General features: G+C 41.2%; 1 protein-coding gene across 8 annotated transcripts in view; it reads right to left on the bottom strand.

The window, feature by feature from the left end:
* Celf1 (CUGBP Elav-like family member 1) overlaps nt 1-18,353 on the bottom strand; it is a 72,859-nt gene that overhangs the window by 41,274 nt on the left and 13,232 nt on the right. For 2 of the 8 annotated variants that reach the window (XM_051144083.1, XM_051144081.1), the window contains exon 1: nt 6,913-7,065. The exons of 3 other annotated variants lie outside the window; for them this stretch is intronic. The gene's annotated coding sequence lies outside the window, so the exon portion shown is untranslated. Of the gene's footprint in view, nt 1-6,912; nt 7,066-18,353 lie in introns of those variants that run through there. 3 more of the 8 variants (XM_051144084.1, XM_051144080.1, XM_051144082.1) reach the window with 3 other exon arrangements.

Genomic DNA, 18,353 nt, shown 5'->3' with positions numbered 1-18,353 from the left:
CTCCAAAACCTTAACCAAGCAAGCAACAAGAAAAACCACCCTGTACCATCTGCCCCACCTCCCTCCCAAACACGGGCACTCAAGCAGGATGCTCCCACATGGTCTTATCTAAGGATAGTTGTCCCGTTTTGCTGAGAAGCAGGAAACTTCAGTCTGATTTGGCCCATCTCAGTAAAATCCAAATAAAGAACCTTTTCTCTGCCTTGCCTCCACCACTTGTGGTGCACATCAGTCTAGGTGGGCTAGTATAGTGAGCTCCAAGACAGGCTAGGCTATAAAGAAAGACCTTGTCTCAAACAACAACCAAAAGAAAGGGGAAAAAATGTGTAACTCTGGTTTCATTAATCTGTGAGTAAGGCACTTCTAAGGATGAACAGTCTAAGAAAGAACACACTCTAAGTATCTTTTTTTATATTATTACATTTTTAAAACTAAGTTCATACCAAGAGACTTAATACCCTTTGAGCATATAAAGGGGGAGGAGGTCCCCCTCAGTCACAGTCATAGGGGAGGGGAGTAAGGGAAAAATGGGAGGGAGGGAGGAATGGGAGGATACAAGGGATGGGATAACCATTGAGATGTAATAAGAATAAATTAATAAAATAAAATTTAAAAATTAAAAAACAAAACTAAGTTCAATTATCATGTTTTCATCACTTTCCAATTGTGTTCCTAAAAGAGCTTCTCACATTTAAATGCTCACTTAAAGGATTTGCAACACCTCCTTCAAATCACTCCTTAAAATATCTTGACTGCTTCATAAAATTAAAGTTGTCAGTGATTTGATTTCATTTTCACAGAAAAAGTTCTTTAGAAAACAGGAGCTCTGTCAATAAAAAAAGAGCGAAGTGCTGGAGACGTGGTTAAGAGCCCATGGGCATTTCCAGAGGGCCTGGGTTGGCTCCGGCACTCACACTCTAGGCAGGTCATCGCGGCCCTAGCTCTAGCTTCAGGCACGCGGGTGCCTTCTGCTGGCCACCACGGGCACCCACACATGTGGCACATATTCAGGGACAGAGTGGGGAGGGGGAGACTTATTTTTTTAAAGCCATTTTTTAGAACTAGGGAGACTGCACTTAATGAAAACGGCCTGTTCTCTGCCTTAAGTTGTCATGAACATGTTAATAAACTATGACTTGCATTAGAAACAAACCAAAAAGGGGACTGCATATATTCAAGGAAAAGTGCAATAATTAATTTGGAACTCAAAAAAATTTCCACAGGGACTGGAGAGATGGCTCAGAGGTTAAGAGCACTGCATGCTCTTTCCAAAGGCCCTGAGTTCAATACCCAGCAACCAAACAGTGGCTCACAACCATCTGTAATGAGATCTGGTGCCCTCTTCTGGTGTGCAGATGTACATGCAGACAAAATACTGTAAATAAATAAATAAATAAATAAATAAATAAATAAATAAATATTCCAAAAAAAAAAAAAAAAAAAAACCCCGCAGTTGGTCATGGCTCTGGCGCGCACGCGCGTGCACACACACACGTCATTAATTCCAGCACTTGGGAGGCAGAGGTAGGTGGATCTCAGTGTGAGTTCAAGGCTATCCTGGTCTAAAGTCCAGGACAGTCAAGGCTACACAGAGAAACTCTGGCACAAACAAAAACAAACAAACAAAAATCAACAACAACAACAAAAAAAACCTCTTGAGTTTGATGCCAGCCTGGGCTACAGAAAGAAAGCCTGTCTGGAGAAAAACAAAAGTCTTGGGCTGTAGAGATAGCTTAGTGGTCAAGAGCACTGGCTTCTGTTCCAGAGGACCCAAGTTCAATTCCACACACCCACCTGGCATCTTGTAACTGATTCTAACTCCAGTTCCAGGTAATCTGACTTCTTCACACAGACATACATGCAAGCAAAACACACATGAAATAAATGTACATGGAATAAAAATAAATGTTTTAATTTTTTCACAAGTGGGCTATTTTATGTCTATCTGAGACAGGGTTATACTGCACAGTTCCGATTGGCCTGAAACTTGCTACCTTCTCCAGGCTGGCCTCTTAACTCAGGATCTTGCTGCCTCGGCCTCCCAGGTGGTGAAACTGGTCATGTGCCACCATACCTGGCTCTTTTGGGTTATTTTTTCTTATTGTTTAGAAAAGGTGATTATTCACTTGTAAATTCATTCCTTGTGTTATTTGTTTATAATGTCCCAGAGAGAATATTTTGTTATTCTTGACAGCAATTACATGGCTGAGCACAAACAATATTGCTTGTTGTAAACAGATCCCCATTATCCTAACAAAATTCATAGTTCTGCACCAGGCAAAACTTGCTAGTCCTTCCATTCCATGACCTCTAATGAAGGTATCTCCAGGAGATGTATATAGTACCAGGAGGGGTGGGAGGTTAAAGAAGAAAGGGGCTGGACACAGAGCTCAGTTGGTAGAGTGTTAAACTAGCATGCACAAAGCCTAGTTCAATCCCCAGCACCCCTAAACATGGTGGCACATATACTACTATCATAAGAGAGACAGAAGTAGTGGCAGGATCAGGTGTTGAAGGCCATGTTTGATTACATAGGGAATTTAAGGCTATGTCTCAGTGAAAAAATAGTTTAAGTGAACAAAGGTGTTAGTGCGTGTCACAGATTATAGCTCAATGGCAAAATGCTTGTCTAGTGTGCATGTGACCCTAAATTCAATCTCTGTACAAAACAAACAAACATCGTAACGTATTTACTACAAACCTATGGTGTATTCCACCAACCCCAGAATCATAACAACATTCTTTTTTTGTTTTGTTTTTTTGAGATAGGGTCTCTCTGTGTAGCCTTGGTTGTCCTGGAACTCTTTGTAGGCCAGGCTGGCCTCGAACTCACATCAGTCCGCCTGCCTCTGCTTCCCCAGTGTGGTGGGATTACAGGCGTGTGCCACCATGCCCAGCCCATAACAACATTGTTAATTTCCAATTTTGGTGCTAACCAGGTAACTGTGTAAGCACTGATTTATTTTCCTTTTTTAAAATGTTCATTATTACTGAGAGGAGAAGCAGTTTGCCATGAATGTGTGTGGATGTAGATGGTTCTATGGAATTGGTTCTCTTTCCGTCTTTAAATAGGTTCCAGGGACGAAACTCAGGTGTCAGGCTTCTGCAGAAAGCGCCTTTACCCACTAAGTCAACTCTCTAGCCTTTTTCTTTTTGAAACACAAGGCTCACATATGCTAGCTGGCCTTTAACTCACTGCACTTCTGAGCATCTATCACTACCTAGTGCTGGAAGTGCAGGCATTCTGTGTCATGCTCAGCTTATGGGATGCTAAGGAACCCCAGGGTTCCCCTGAATGCCAGATCAGCACTCTACTGACCGAGCGACACCCCAGCAGCCTTGTGAAATTATTAAACATATGTGAGGTAGGTGTGGTGGCACAGTCCAGGATAGCCAGGGATACACAGAGAAACCCTGCCTCAAAAAAACCATTAAACAAACAAACAAACAAACCAAGCCAGGCGTGGTGGTGTATGACTTTAATCCCAGCACTGGAGAGGCAGGCAGATTGCTATGACTTTTGAGGCCAGCCTGTTCTTCAAAGTGCATTTAGGACATCCAAGACTACACAGCAAAACCCTGTCTGGAAAAACAAAACAACAAGAACAACAAACCATTTTTTAAAATGGCTGGACTGGAGAGATGGCTCAGAGGTTAAGAGCACTGTCTGCTCTTCCAAAGGTCCTGAGTTCAATTCCCAGCAACCACATGGTGGCTCACAACCATCTATAATGAGATCTGGTGCCCTCTTCTGGTGTACATGCAGGCAAAACACTGTGTATATATAATAAATAAATCTTTAAAAAAAAAAAAAAGTTAATTAAATTTGGTGCCAGTAGAAGGTAAATACCTGAAAGCTCTAATCTTTAGCCAGATGATTACATCTCTTCAAAATAATCACATGATTAGAAAGAAAAAGGATGCAAGTACTTCTATTCATAGAGGATACAGTCCTGTACTTAAAAGACTCTGAAGACTATAAGAAAGCTCTTTCTTGGCTCTGTTGTACATTTAGTAAAGTTAACAGAATACAGATTTCAAGATGAAAAACCAGGAGTGTAAGGCTGGAGAGAGAGCTCAACAGCAAGTACAAGCACTGGCTGCTCTGCCAAAGGAACTGAGCTCATTTTCCAGCACCCACATGGCAGCTCAAGTTCCAAGGGGTTTCATACCCTCTTCTGGCCTCCCCAGGCACTGCACACACATGGTGCAGACCATACATGCAAGCAAATCATGCAAATGTATAAAATTTTTAAAAGGTGAGGTCGATAAAATCAGTGGTGATATTTCTCATTAAAAAGGAGGAAAGTCAGCCAGGCATGGTGGCACACGCCTTTAATCCCAGTACTCAGGAGGCAGAGGCAGAGACAGGTGGGTCACTTTGAGTTCGTGGCCAGTAAGTTCAGGACAGCAGAGGCTACACAGAGAAACCCCATCTCAAAGAACAAAGAGGAAAGAAAAAGGAGAGAGGGGGGAAGGGAGGGGAAAGCAGGTAAGTAGGCAATATTTGGCTAATAGATCAGCCCCAAACTAGAGCTGTTAGCTTCCAACAAGTACAGTGTTTCTCATTCAATACTGGTCCTAAGTGCAGTTCTTATTAATTTATTTCATGAGTGTTCTGTCTACAAGTAAATATGTGCATCAATGTATATGCCTGGATCTCATGGAGGTAAGAAGAGGGTATCAAGTCCTCTAGAATTAGAGTTACAGGTGGCTGTGGGCTGCCATGTGGGCACTGAAAATTGAACCCAGATCCTCTTGGAAAGCATTCTCTCTCTCTCTCAGATTTATTTATTTGCTATGTATACAGTGCATACCTGCATGCACACCCACAGGCCAAAAGAGGGTATCAGATCACATTATAGATGGTTGTGAGCCACCATGTGGTTGCTGGGAATTGAACTCAGGACCTCTGGAAGAGTAGTCAGTGCTCTTCACCACTGAGCCATCTCTCTAGCTCCCAGCCAGTTCTCTTAATCACAGAGCCACCTCACCAGTCTGCTTTCTCTTCTTTCTTGAAATTTTATTTATTCTCCTCATCATATCAAAATAAGTATGTGGGGGGCTGGAGAGATGGCTCAGCAGTTAAAGGCATTGACTGCTCTTCCAGAGAACCAGAGTTCAAATCCCAGAACTCATATGGCAGCTCACAACTGTCTGTAACTTCAAGATCTGACCCTCTCACATAGACATACATGTGGGCAAAACACCAATAGACATAAAATAAAGGTTAAAAAAAAATAAGTTTGTGGAAGCTTTAAAAGTGGATACACATAAATAAGGCCAGGAACTGTACATTATGGCACACGCCTTTAATCCCAGCCCTAGGGACTCAAAAGCAGGCAGCTCTCTGAGTTTGAGGACAGCCTGGTCTATAGGACAGCCAGGGTTACACAAAGAAACCTTGTCTCAAAACAAAACAAAACAAAGTAATAACAATAATAATAAAGGCAGGAAAATTATAAAAATGTTAAAAGACCAAAAACAAAGAAAATGTGCTAACCATGGTATCAGTTGCTGAGCTGAAAAAAACAAGAGTTGTAAGTTTGAGGCCAGGCTGGTCTACATAGTAAACTCCAGGATAGCCAGTGCTATGTAATGAGACCCTGTCTCAAAATAAAAGAAAGAGCTGTTGTTGCTGATTTTGATCTTTAACAAGTTCCCCTGCGTAACAGGGCATGGAATCAGTGATAAACAGTAGAACAGGAAAATGCAATGGGCACTAAGAACTGCCGAGGTGGGGGAACACTGGCAAGAAGATGATTAAGCCAACATGTTGTTATTTATAGTCAATACTTTTAGAGCATTCTGAGGTATACAGGACCCAGATCCCTCACAGGACTTAGTTGGGTTTTTGTTGTTGTTGCTGTTTTTGGTTTTTGGAGACAGGGTTTCTCTGTGTAGCCTTGGCTGTCCTGGACTCACTTTGTAGACCAGGCTGGCCTCGGAACTCACAGGGATCCACCTGCTTCTGTCTCCCAAGTGCTGGGATTAAAGGCGTGCGCCACCCACCACCACCTGGCAGCACTTAGTTTTCAAAGACAGAATACACACCATTGAATAGCCATCTATACCAACCCAGGTACAAATAGAAGTCGCCTTGGTAAAGCTATTTCTCTAGCATCTAAAGTCTTTTCATCTCCAAAAAAGCCATAGTTATAAACATGTACAGCAACAGTCTCATCCCCACTCAGCTGACAAGTTCTATTCCCAGCTCTACAGCCTATGACTCACAGGGATACGGTGGGGGAGGAAGTAAAAGGAACCAGTAAAATGAAGAGCTTCACTTCAGATGGAGTGGTCACAACTAAAGTTACCTAAAGTGATCTCAGTCAGAGCAAGCCAACAAAGTCTTCTTTTAAAACAGTATCAACCTTAGAAGCTTGGAAAATTGCCTGAACGCTATCGATGTGTCCCCTCTACTCCCTAAATAGGTATGATATCACAAGACATTACAAAGCCTATTAGGCAAAACTTTGCAAAGTACTGTGAATCTAGACAATAGCATAGGTTGCTGCAAAACCAAAAATACACCAGGCATTCTCCACAGCTCTTCTCAGCAAAGGCCAAATCAATAGCCCCACAGTACTCACTAGAAAGAATCTTTAGAGGGCTGGTTTCTCCGCTTTTTATACTCAAAATTTATAACAGAAAATGTTCAGTCCCACCCTTAAGAGCTGATCTTTGTAATATGTTTTTAAAAAATAAAACAACAAAGCTCTTATTCAGTGAGCCGTGTTTCTAAGGAGCTCAGAGACCTCCTGACACTAGATCCACCAGCCTGGCATCTGCTTCTCAAGATACCATTAGCTGACTACAGATCTTTCCTCCACCCAGTTCCTAAAGTCAATTTTCTACAATTTGTAACTGACAAATCTAAACAAATGAAACCCAAAAAGACAAACAAATCACCTCTTTTACTTGAAAACCTTAGTCCTCCACAGAAATGTACACACACAGACAGATGGACGCACGTTAAGAACACAAACGTCAAGCCCTGGCTGAATCCCGAGCAGGTCTGAGGCACTGTGGGAGCACAGGCTAACTGCACCGCCTCGCTAGTGGGCTGCTCCTGCTGTTGCTGTACAAATATAGAAAGCTGCAAAGTGGAGCAGCGGCTTCCACAGAGCAGCCTCTGCGCTGCACTCTGAGAAGGAGGAGCAGGGAACTGAGCAGCTTTACCCATACATGGTTGCTTAAAAGGGGCCATTAGTGACAGGGCAATTATCTCTCACATGCATTCTGTTCACACACCACAGATGAAAAACAGGCGCACACAGGCTTGAAAAAAGGCTTGAGAGAGTCTATCTACTCAAGGAGTGTCCCAGTGATTATATTCACTTATTCTGAGATCCTCAGCCTCAGGAACGAACTTTACTAGGTCAGATTCTTGCTAGAACAGCAACAGCTACAAGACTCAATTTCTCACTTAAATCCTGAAATGTAATGCACAAAACCTGGCTACCTCCCACAATCTAACCTGCACCACTCTTTGGTCTCCCTAACTCTCAGAAGTTTGGGGAGGGTATTAAATATATTTCTCAAGATGTTAGCTTATATAATCAAGCCAAATATCTGTTCCCAAAATTATTTTACAGAGCAATTAAGATTCACTCCCACCTATTCCCTCCCCCCAAACTCACTGTGAAATACATGAATACTCGATTTCTTTTTTGCTTCTTTGGTTTTTGTTGTTGCTTGGTTTTCGAGACAAGGCTTCTCTGTGTAGCCTTGGCTGTCCTGGACTCAATTTGTAGACCAAGCTGGACTGCTTCTCCCACCCTGAGTGTTGAGATTACAGGCGTGCGCCCTTAAATGCTCAATTTTGGACTAGAATAAATTCTTCAAAGATAGGAAATACAGCAATGAGTTAGCAGGTATGCAGAGTGTAGTGCTCTGTATGGGGGATGCTATGATACAACTCAAACTGTATTAACCATGACTGGCCTCCGCGTTCCTGTCTAGCTCCTAGAAAAGATCAATTAATAATATTAAAGACAGTAACAGCTGATGGTGTTTGACTAGTGGCAAAATGTGAGGAACAACTGTCAGCATTACCCACATTAAGAGAGGAGAGCATAGAAGTAAGGGGACAGGGCTGGAGAAATGACTCAGTGGCCAACAGCACAGCTTGCTCTTCCAAAGGACCCATTCAATTCCCAGCATCCACATGGCAGCTCACAACTGTCTGTAACTCCAAGATCTGACACCCTCACATCAACGCACATAAATTAAAATTAAATATAAGATATTTCTTTTAAAAAGAAGTAAGGGGATAACAACTGGGATGTAATCTGAATAACTTATTTAAGTAAAAAATTAAAAATAAGATTTAAAAAAAAGAGAGACAAGAGCAAAGGTAGGCTTAGGGTTCCCTGGAGCTCACCTACCCGCTTTCACTGACTTCACCCTCAGGGTCTTCAACGTGGGGAAACGCAGATCTGGAATAGACTTAAATTCCTTCTTTCCTGAAATGTGTTGGAGTCTGCAATTTCAACCTAAAATGTTTTATGTAGTTTTGTGAGATTAATCATATGACTTAAAGAGTTTCTGTCTACTTTAGAGAAAAAAAAAAAAAAAATTCTAAATAAGAGAGAGAGAGCGAGAGGCGGGGGTGGGGGTGGGGGGAAGGCCAGGAGGTGGTGGCAATGCTTCTTTAGGAAGGCAGAGACAGGAGGAGCTCTGTGAGTTGGAGGCCAGCCTGATCTACAAAGTGAGTCCAGAACAGCCAGGGCCACACAGAGAAACCCTATCTCAAAAGACAAAACATAAAACCGAACAAAACTGGGCATGTCTATAATCTTGGCAAGCAGCAGTAAAAAAAAAAAAAAAAAAAAAAAACAACACACACACACACACAGACTGTGTAATTGAGCATTCACTCCAACATTTCTCACTTAACACACTCAAGAAAATATCCTTCCACTTCCAAAATTACTGACTGGTCTTTTGAATAAATTTTAAACCACTATTTACAAACAAATCAAAGACAGACCACTTGGGAGGTAGGAGGATCTGGAGTTCAAGGTCATTTTCAGCTATACCAAGTCAGGAGGCAAAAAATTAAGATTAGTGATACTAATGACTTGTGGTCCTTGGTCAGGAAACACTATTATATCATCAAAGGAACTACTAAAAAAAAAAAAAAAGAGTGCTGGCTTCTTGCCACAGGTAAATGTGTGGCGAGGCTAGCATAAAAATCCTAGGCAGGGGGCTGGAGAGATGGCTCAGAGGTTAAGAGCACTAATTGCTCTCCCAAAGGTCATGAGTTCAATTCCCAGCAACCACATCGTGGCTCACAACCATCTATAATGAGATCTGGTGCCCTCTTCTGGTGTGCAAGCAGAATGCTGTATACATAATAAATAAATCTTTTAAAAAAAAAAAAAAAAAAAAAAAAAAAAAATAAAAAAATAAAAATCCTAGGCAGTAATCCCCAATCTCTGCCTAAAATTTATTAAAAAGTTAAATTTTTAAGACATAAATGGCCCTACATAAGTATGAACTTTTTTTTTCTTTTCTTTTCTCAAGACAGGGTTTCTTTATTCAGTCTAGGCTGTGCAGGACTCCCTTTGTAGACCAGGCTGGCCTCAAACACAGAGATCCGCCTACCTCTGCCTCCCACCCCACATGCTGGGATTAAAGGTGTGGCCACCACACCCCACTAATGTTTACTTTTCTTATTTGCAAATTAGCTTTGTGGAATTTTGAGCTTTTCTTTTTCAGCAAACTTGAATTCTCAATCCCACTGCATATTCTTCCGGTGCAAAGCAAGCCTCGATCTTGCTATTTAACATTTTTTTTAAAAAGAAAAAAGAAATAGCACACTCCAGCAGTCATTTGAAAGTGGCGCACACCTTTAATCCCAGCACTTGGGAGGCAGAGGCAGGTGGATCTCTGTGAGTTTGAGGCCAGCCTGGTGTACAAAAGTGAGTCCAGGCGACTGACAAATTGAGAAAGACAGAGAGATTCATATCGTACAAAACAGGGATGCCAAGTGCTCAGGGAGTCACTAGGATCTCTTAAGGATGTATAATGGCTTGTGTATTTAATCCTTAAGAATCTAAACAGCTTTTTTTTTTTTAAAACAACTTTTGACTGCTTAGAGCAGCTTATGGTGGATATGCTATATTTTATGTAGCACAGCTTTAATCACTACATACTTTGTTATGTGTAAGCAACTAAGCAAAAATAAACATCAAAGTCCATAATTACATACAGCAAGGATAATTAAAATATAATCTCAAAATCAAAATGGCTATAAATTTCTAAAGCACAAGGGCTTAGCAAGTCATTTCTTCTCTCTGGACGTATTTCCTCAAGTGAAAAATAGGATAACAAATCAGAGGTCTATGCTGAAGGCCTATAGGCCTTTATAACTAATAGTTCAAGTATTCCAAAGCTCCCTTATATTATAAAACACACACACACACACACACAGGCTGAAAGACTTAAATTTTAAAGGCTAACATGGACCAAGGCATGGTGGTGTACCCCTTTTGTTCCAGCATTTGGGGAGGCAGAGGCAGAGGCCAGCCTGGTCTACAGAATGAGTTCCAGGATAGCCATGGCTACACAGAAACTCTCTCTCAAAAAGCAAGAGAGGGGAGGGGAGGGCCGGGGAATAGAAGAAAGAACTTATGAGCAACCTATGAACACTGAGAGTGTTCTATACCTCAGCTGGTGGAAACTATTATTAGCTGGCATGCACACACCTGTATCTCAGCACTTGGGAAGCTGAGGCAGGAAAAACAGAAGTTCAAAGCCAACCTTGGCTAGAGGTTGGGATCTAAAAAAATATTTAGAAACAAGGCCCTCAGGCATGGTGGCACAGGCCTCAGGAAACAGGCAGGTAGATCTCTGTTCGAGGCCAGTTTGAGGCCGGGTGTGGTAGCCCACAGCTTTAATCCCAGCACTACTGAGGCAAAAAACAGGCAGATCTCTATGAATTTGAGACCAGCCTGGTCTACAAAGAGTCCAGGACAGCCAGGCCTCTGTGTAACAGAGAAACCCTGTCTGGAAAAACAAAAAACAAACAAACAAAACAAAAGTTCATATAGTGAGGGCCTGGGTGCAGGAGGGGGAGGGGACATGGACTACAACAACACAAGGATGACAAGGACACAAAACTAGCCTTCATCTAAAATAGTTAAGATTAAAAAAAAAAAAAAAAAAAAAAAAAAAAACTTCAAGATTTAAGCCTTAACATTTTTGGGTTCTCATAGCAACCTGAGTCAGTATGCTGAACATACTGTATATAAAGCATGTATCTGGAGGCTTAGCTGGTAAATTCAAAATATGACATATGTGCAATGTGGGCGACATTATTCTGAGAACTTTAAAATCTTCTAACTTTTATTTTGTTGTCCCAAAGATGACGTAATAGCCAACTACGCAGAAGGTGCAAGCTCAAATAAGAGGTACAAAAAATATAAAAAGAAGCACACATAAGAAAATTCACACTATCAGAAAAATAAGTTTCAAATATGGTTCTTTCCCGCTTGAACCAGCTTGTAAATGGAGGCTTCAAGCTGAGGCTGCTAGGGAGACGTCACCACTCAGGACATTCTTCCCTGTGGGCCAATTGAAAGAAAGCACAGGCAAAGATCAGACAAGAGAGCAAATACGGCTGGCTTCATGGTAGTCTAGAGAAAGTGCTATTTTCTTTCTCTTTTTTTCTATGAGCTCATAGCATATGGCTGTTTAGAATGCAAACAGTCTCAGCTGGGCCTGGTAACAGGACACAGAAGTATGAGCTCAATGCCCAGTACAGGAAAAAGAAAACAGCAGGGGAAAGATAGTTCCAGAGCTAAAGAGTGAGAATAGATATGTGGGATTGGGAGGAGTAAGCTTTACAGAACAGGGGTGGGCTGGAGAGATGGCTTGCAGTTAAGAGGACTGGCAGCTCTTTCAGAGGATCAGGGTTCAATTCCCAGTACTGACTAAACAATCTCTGAACACCAATTAATTCCAGTTCCAGGGAGTCCAATTTTCTCTTCTGGCTTCCACAGGAGCTGCACACACATGGTACATAACAAAACAAACATTCATACACATAAATAAAAATAATAAAAAGAGGAAGAAGGAAGAGGAGGAGGAAGAGGAAAAAAGAAGAGCCAAGAACAGCTTGGGCTATAGTTCAGTGGTAAAGCACTTGCCTAACCAATATATGAGGCTCAAGGTTCAATTTTCAGTAATTCAGTGAAGAACAACTCAGACTACAAAGACAGGAGTCAACAGATGACAAACACATTGTATTTCACTAAGAAATCCAATAAAGTCACAACCTATCTACCCAAAAAGGAGGTAGGCATGGTAGCACATGCCGTGATCACACCCCAGCATCCATTCAGATAGCAAAGGCAGGAAGATAACAAAGTAGAGGGCAGTCTAAGCTACATAACATGTTCCAGGCCAGCTTGGCATACACAACAAACCTCTGTCTCAAAAAGAAAAATAAAACAAAAAGACAGGGCTGGTAAGATGTCTTGGCAAGTTAAAAAACAAAACAAAACAAAACAAAACATTTGCCACAAGGCCTGATAATCTGAATAATATCCTAGGTTACTACATAGTGGAAGGAGAAAACCGTCTCCTTCAACTTGTCCTGTCTACATTGAATACAAGACTAGTACTGTATTCATCAACTTCTGAAACTTATTTTCATTTATTTTTGTTGTTGTATTGTTTTGTTTTGTTTTCGAGACTGGCTATCCTGGATTTAACTTCATAGATCAGGCTGGCCTCAAGTTCACATCAATACATCTGCCTCTGCCTCCTCCAACTTTGGCAACCTTAAACATTCAAAAAGCCAGAAGTGGTAGCACTTACTTATAATCTCAGCACTTAGAAGAGGAAAATATGAGGATCATGAGTTTAAAGCCAGCCTTACATAGCAAATGTAAAGCTATCTTGGGCTACAAGAGACCCTATCTCAGAAACAAACAAACAAACAAACAAAAAACAAAAGCCAGAATTGAGAAGGCAAAAGGCAGAAGCAGGAGGCACTCCAAGTCTGAGGCTTATCTAAGCTACACAGTGACTGTACCGGGTACCTTATTTAGAAAATGAAAGTCTGGATCAAAAAGATCTATAAAACTTCAGAGCTCAAGGCTAAAGAGATGGCTCCATGGTTCAGAGCACTGGCTGAAGCCAGGCAAGGTGGTGCACACCTTCAATCCCAGCACTCAGAGGCAGAGGCAGGCGGATCACTGTGAGTTAGAGGCCAGCCTGGTCTACAAAGCAAGTCCAGGACAGCCAAGATAACACAGAGAAAACCCTGTCTTGAAAAACAACAAAACAAAACAAAACAAAAACAAACAAACAACACTGGCTGTTCTTCCACAAGACCTGGGTTCAGTTCCCAACACCCACATGGCAGCTAACAACTGTCCATAACTCCAGTTCCAGAGGAGCCAACACTCTCATACAGACATACAATACATGCAGGCAAAGCACCAATGCATCTGAAATAAAAATTTAACAGAACAAACACCTATATATAACCCCAGTCAGTACTCAAAAGGCAGAACAGGAGCCTCCTAAATGGGAGGATAACCTGGGCTACATAAGCAACTCTCAAATAATAAATTATCACATTTTCTTTCTTCTTTATAGTACTGGTGGCCCAACCCAGAATCTCTGTGTGCTAGATAAATGCTATAACCATTGAGATGCATTCCTAAACTCACATTTTAATTACAGCATTCTCTATTCTATTAAAGACAATTAAAAAAAAAAAAAAAAAAAAAAAAACCCCAAAAACTTGCTAACTGCATTTTTAAGTTTGGTTTTCTGTAACACAAAAATAAATACATGTCTATGTTTGCTTAAGTTAAAAGATATAAATAACCTTGCATATTTACCTATTATGACTTTCCAAGCGGCTCTAAACAAGAAGCATAAATTAAAGAAGCACGCCTATAATCCCAGCACTCGGGAGGCAGAGGCAGGTGCATCTCTGTGAGTTCAAGTCCAGCCTGGTCTACAAATCGAATCCAGGACAGCCAAGGCTACACAGAGAAACCCTGTATCCAAAAACCAAAAACAACAAACAAAGTCTGCACTCACTGACCACGGCATCAGATAACTTGCATAACGAATAGTGTGACATTCAAAAACAGATCTGAAGATCCTTCCTTGGTAGACAAGTAAGATAAGTAATAATTATCTGGTGTTAGTGTTTAATCAAACCTTCGTTTTTAAATAAATGTACCTACTTTAAATTTTTGTATTCCTTATGAGTTTTTCATATAGGTCAGGCTGGCCCCAAACTTCTTGCATAGCTGGAGCTGGCCTCTAACTCCTTATCCTCCCATGTTCTAAAATTTCAGGTGTATACCACCATATCTAGTCTAAACATACCCACACTTTAAACAAAGATGGAAGCATCCAAATACACCACAAAAACACAGAACAACTTGCCTGTTTGGTTTCTGATTTTGCTTTTAAAATGTTTTAGACCCAGGTGTGGTGGCAGACACCCTTACTCCCAGCACTCAGGAGGCAGAGGTATGTAGATCTTCAGAGTTCAAGGCCAGTCAGTCTAAGGAGGCAATTCCAGACCAAAGAGAAATACACTGTGAGAGGGGTGAGGTAGAGGCTGGGAGGAGTCAGGAATGATAATGCAGTCTTAAAATTTTGGTAGGACAGCAGGAAAAGGAATTAATGCCCACTTTTACTACATAGTTAAGTTTGAATGTGCAACAAAGCCAGCTCAAGAAAAAACAAAACACTGAAGGCTTTTTGTGGGAGTGGAGCTCTTTAGCTCATAGTCATCTCATCTTATTACATATAAAACAAAGTACATTAAACTCAATATAACATTTATTATCACGTTTTTCCCCCTACTTATTAAAAGACTGGCATGTTCCAAATATGGCATTATCTTTTCAAGTTCTAAGGTTTAGGCACGACAAAACTCCTTTACAGAACTACCTGTCTTCTCATGACTGACAAGTATGACTTAAGTAGAGATGCAGTGCCCTAATTTAAATGAGAGAATTACTCTGATCTACAGAGGAAAAAATAAACCAAACCATCTAGCTTTAAGATGAAAAATCCACATACACTGACTTCCTTTAGAGCTCCAGCAGTAATCCCAGCAAGATGGTTCTGCAGGTGAACGCCCTCACCATTGGGCCTGACAACCTAACACAGAACTCATGCTTAAAGAAAAGAATTCATTCCCTTAAGTTGTCCTCTGACCTCCATACTAACAACCCTCAACATGTGTGTGTACACGTATGTACACAAAATAAGCAATAAAGATGTAATGTTTAAAAGGGGAGAATGGAGCTTTTGCCAACTAGACAACCGCAAACTGAAGGAAGAGACAGCAGCTTTCTACCCAGGACCCTGCAGAAGGGATTCCCTCATTGTGCAGAAGGGTACTGTGTGCATGATTTCTTACGTCTTCTAACTTCTGAAACTGAGACTTCATTATGAAAAGTAAGATAATGAATGGACAGAAAACAGACTGGAGAGAAGGGAAAGGCAAAAGACCTCTGCTGAGACCCTGCTCCTGCCTCTATGTAAACTTAAGTATGGCATTTCTCACTTCCTCTGTTGCAAACTGAAAGAAAGGAAAAAATCTCTTTAAGGTTTCTAACCCTCTTGTATCACCCACCCACTTCCCACTGATGCACCTTACCATAATTAGGAAGCTTTTTTAAGCTTCTAGTTAACAGAACAAAGAAATTAAAACCTTAAAACTTTCTTTTCTATTTTTGGCACATCACAAATGTGCAACAGCATTTTATCAGTAGTTAATGCCACACAGTTCTTGGTACTGGCTTTTCTTTGAACCCTGGTGACAGCTACACAGTGACAAGTTGTAAGCAAGGAGGTTGTTACCATGGAGACTCACTAGGATTCCTGGGGGTGGATCCAGCAGGCTTTTTTCTTTTGTGAAAGCATTGGGGGGGGGGGGGGATGTTCTGGATCTTGCAATTCAGAATGCTGATCTAACTTTTCTTCAGTATGTTTTTAAGAGGTATTACCAAATAGCATACAATTTTGAATAAATACTTAAAATTATCATTAGCTCTTTCTTAAAAGACTCAAACATATTCAAGACTCAATCCTTCTCCTCTGTTCATAAATCAAACTGGGTTGGGTGCAGCTGTAATTCTGGCATCAAAAAGGCTGACTCAATTACTTCCAGCTTGAGGCTGACCTGGGCTATATAGCAAGACTCCAGCCCAATCCCTGCAAGCCCCTCTCCAAAAACATGAAAGTAAATCAACATTTCAACAATTTATGTTGTCCTTTCACACTAGTACAGTATATGTATTATATAAGTGTCAGTATTATAATTAAAAAGTTTAAAGTCTAGCCAGGTGGTGGTGGCCCACACTGTTTATCCCAGCACTTAGGAGGCAGAGGTAGGTGGATCTATGAGTTCGAGGCCAGCCTGGTCTACATAGTGAGTTTCAGGACAGCTAGAGCTACACAGAGAAACCCTGTCTCTGAAAAGAAAGAAAGAAAGGAAGGAAGGAAGGAAGGAAGGAAGGAAGGAAGGAAGGAAGGAAGGAAGGAAGAAAATAATAAAAAACCTTAAAGTTTAAAGTTCTCCCAATCTCAAGAAATGTCAGCTTTAGAAATTTCTTTAGAAACATTTAGAGCCTATCAGCTATTGGTGTTGCATGTAATCCGGGTCTTTGAGGTTGTGTCACATGAGATGAATTAGCACTCTCAACCAACATACGATGCCATTTAGCTCCCAGAAGACGCCCTTTGGGGGTTCTTATTTTAGTTTTGTGGTACTGGGAATTGAACCTAGAGACCTGTGTGTTATACATACATTCTATCACAGAGTTACATCCTCAGCCCGTACTCTCATTTATTATCTGTACTTATTTAATGTGTATGCGTGTCTACCTACATGCATATGTGTCCATGACACGTGTGCCAGGTGTCTGCGGAGGTCGGAGGCTAGGACGGAGTTACAGAGGCCTGAACCACCTGTAGGTGCTAGGAACTGAACTTGGGTCCCTCCCTGCAAGAACATCAAGCATTCTCCACCACTGAGCCATAGCCCCAAGCCCCTTGTTAAAATTTTTATTTTTAAACAGTCTTAACTTGTCCTACTATCTTTGAACTTGTGCCCTCCTCAGCATCCTGGACGGATGGAATTACAGATTCAGTGCCATTAGACCCCGACTGGTAAGATATCTTAAGAGCAGCTAAAAGTTCAGCGGCTCTTCCAGAGGACCCAGGTTTAGTTCCAAGCACTCAGGTATCAACTAACAACAGCCTGTAACTCCAGTCCCAGGAGTAACAACGCAATGCCCTCTTCTGGCCCCTGAAGACAGTAGACAAGCACATGGTACAAAGACATACATGCAGGCAAAACACCCACATATATAACATTTTTATAGAGAAAACATTTATAAATCTGCTCTATGGATGTAGTGTATTCAGAACAAAGTGATCAGAATTTTTTAAACATCATTTTATGCCAGTGGTGGTGGCACACAGCTTTAATCCCAGCACTTGGGAGGCAGAAGCAGGTAGTTCCAGGACAGCCAGAGCTGTTACACAGAGAAACTATGTCTCCTCCCTCTCCCGCAAAAATTGCTAATTTGTAAGCTTCCTGGAATACTGAACTTTCCAGATCTCTTATCTCATAGCAGTTACACCAGATTTAAAAAAAAAAAAGCAGGTGTAGTGACACACACATTTGGGAGGCAGAGGCAGATGGATCTTTATGAGCTCCAGGCCAGCCAAGGCTACACAGTGAGATCTTGTCTCAAAACTACAACAATAACTTAAAATAGCACCTGATTTCACAGCAACACTCTGTTGAATTTGAATAGCAAAGCTACAATGACATGAAAGCTAGAAAAATATTTTGAAAAAAGGCTCAAAAAATGTCCTTGTGTCCATAAAAGCCCACCACTGATCTCAAATAATAATTAGTGATTTTTTTTTTTTTTTTTTTTTTTTTTTTTTTTTTTTTTTGGTTTTTCGAGACAGGGTCTCTCTGTGTAGCCTTGGCCATCCTGGACTCACTTTGTAGACCAGGCTGGCCTCGAACTCACAGCGATTCGCCTGCCTCTGCCTCCCGAGTGCTGGGATTAAAGGCGTGCGCCACCACGCCTGGCTGCAATAATTAGTAATTTTAAAGTCTAAATATAAATATTACCAAGATATGCTGAAAACAAAAAACAAACCCTTTATTTTATAAAGTTAAAGAACAATCTCAAATTAACAAGCTAAAAGGGGGAAATAGTTCAAAGGAGATTATGTCAGCTAAAAGGTGAGAATTAGGAATCAAGAAAGGCAGTTCAGGGGCTGGAGAGATAGCTCAGAGGTTAAGAGCACTGTCTGCTCTTCCAGAGGTCCTGAGT

The sequence above is a fragment of the Acomys russatus genome, chromosome 4, assembly GCF_903995435.1.
Source record: "Acomys russatus chromosome 4, mAcoRus1.1, whole genome shotgun sequence".
Lineage (NCBI taxonomy): Eukaryota > Metazoa > Chordata > Mammalia > Rodentia > Muridae > Acomys > Acomys russatus.
This window is presented reverse-complemented; position numbering and strand designations above follow the sequence as displayed.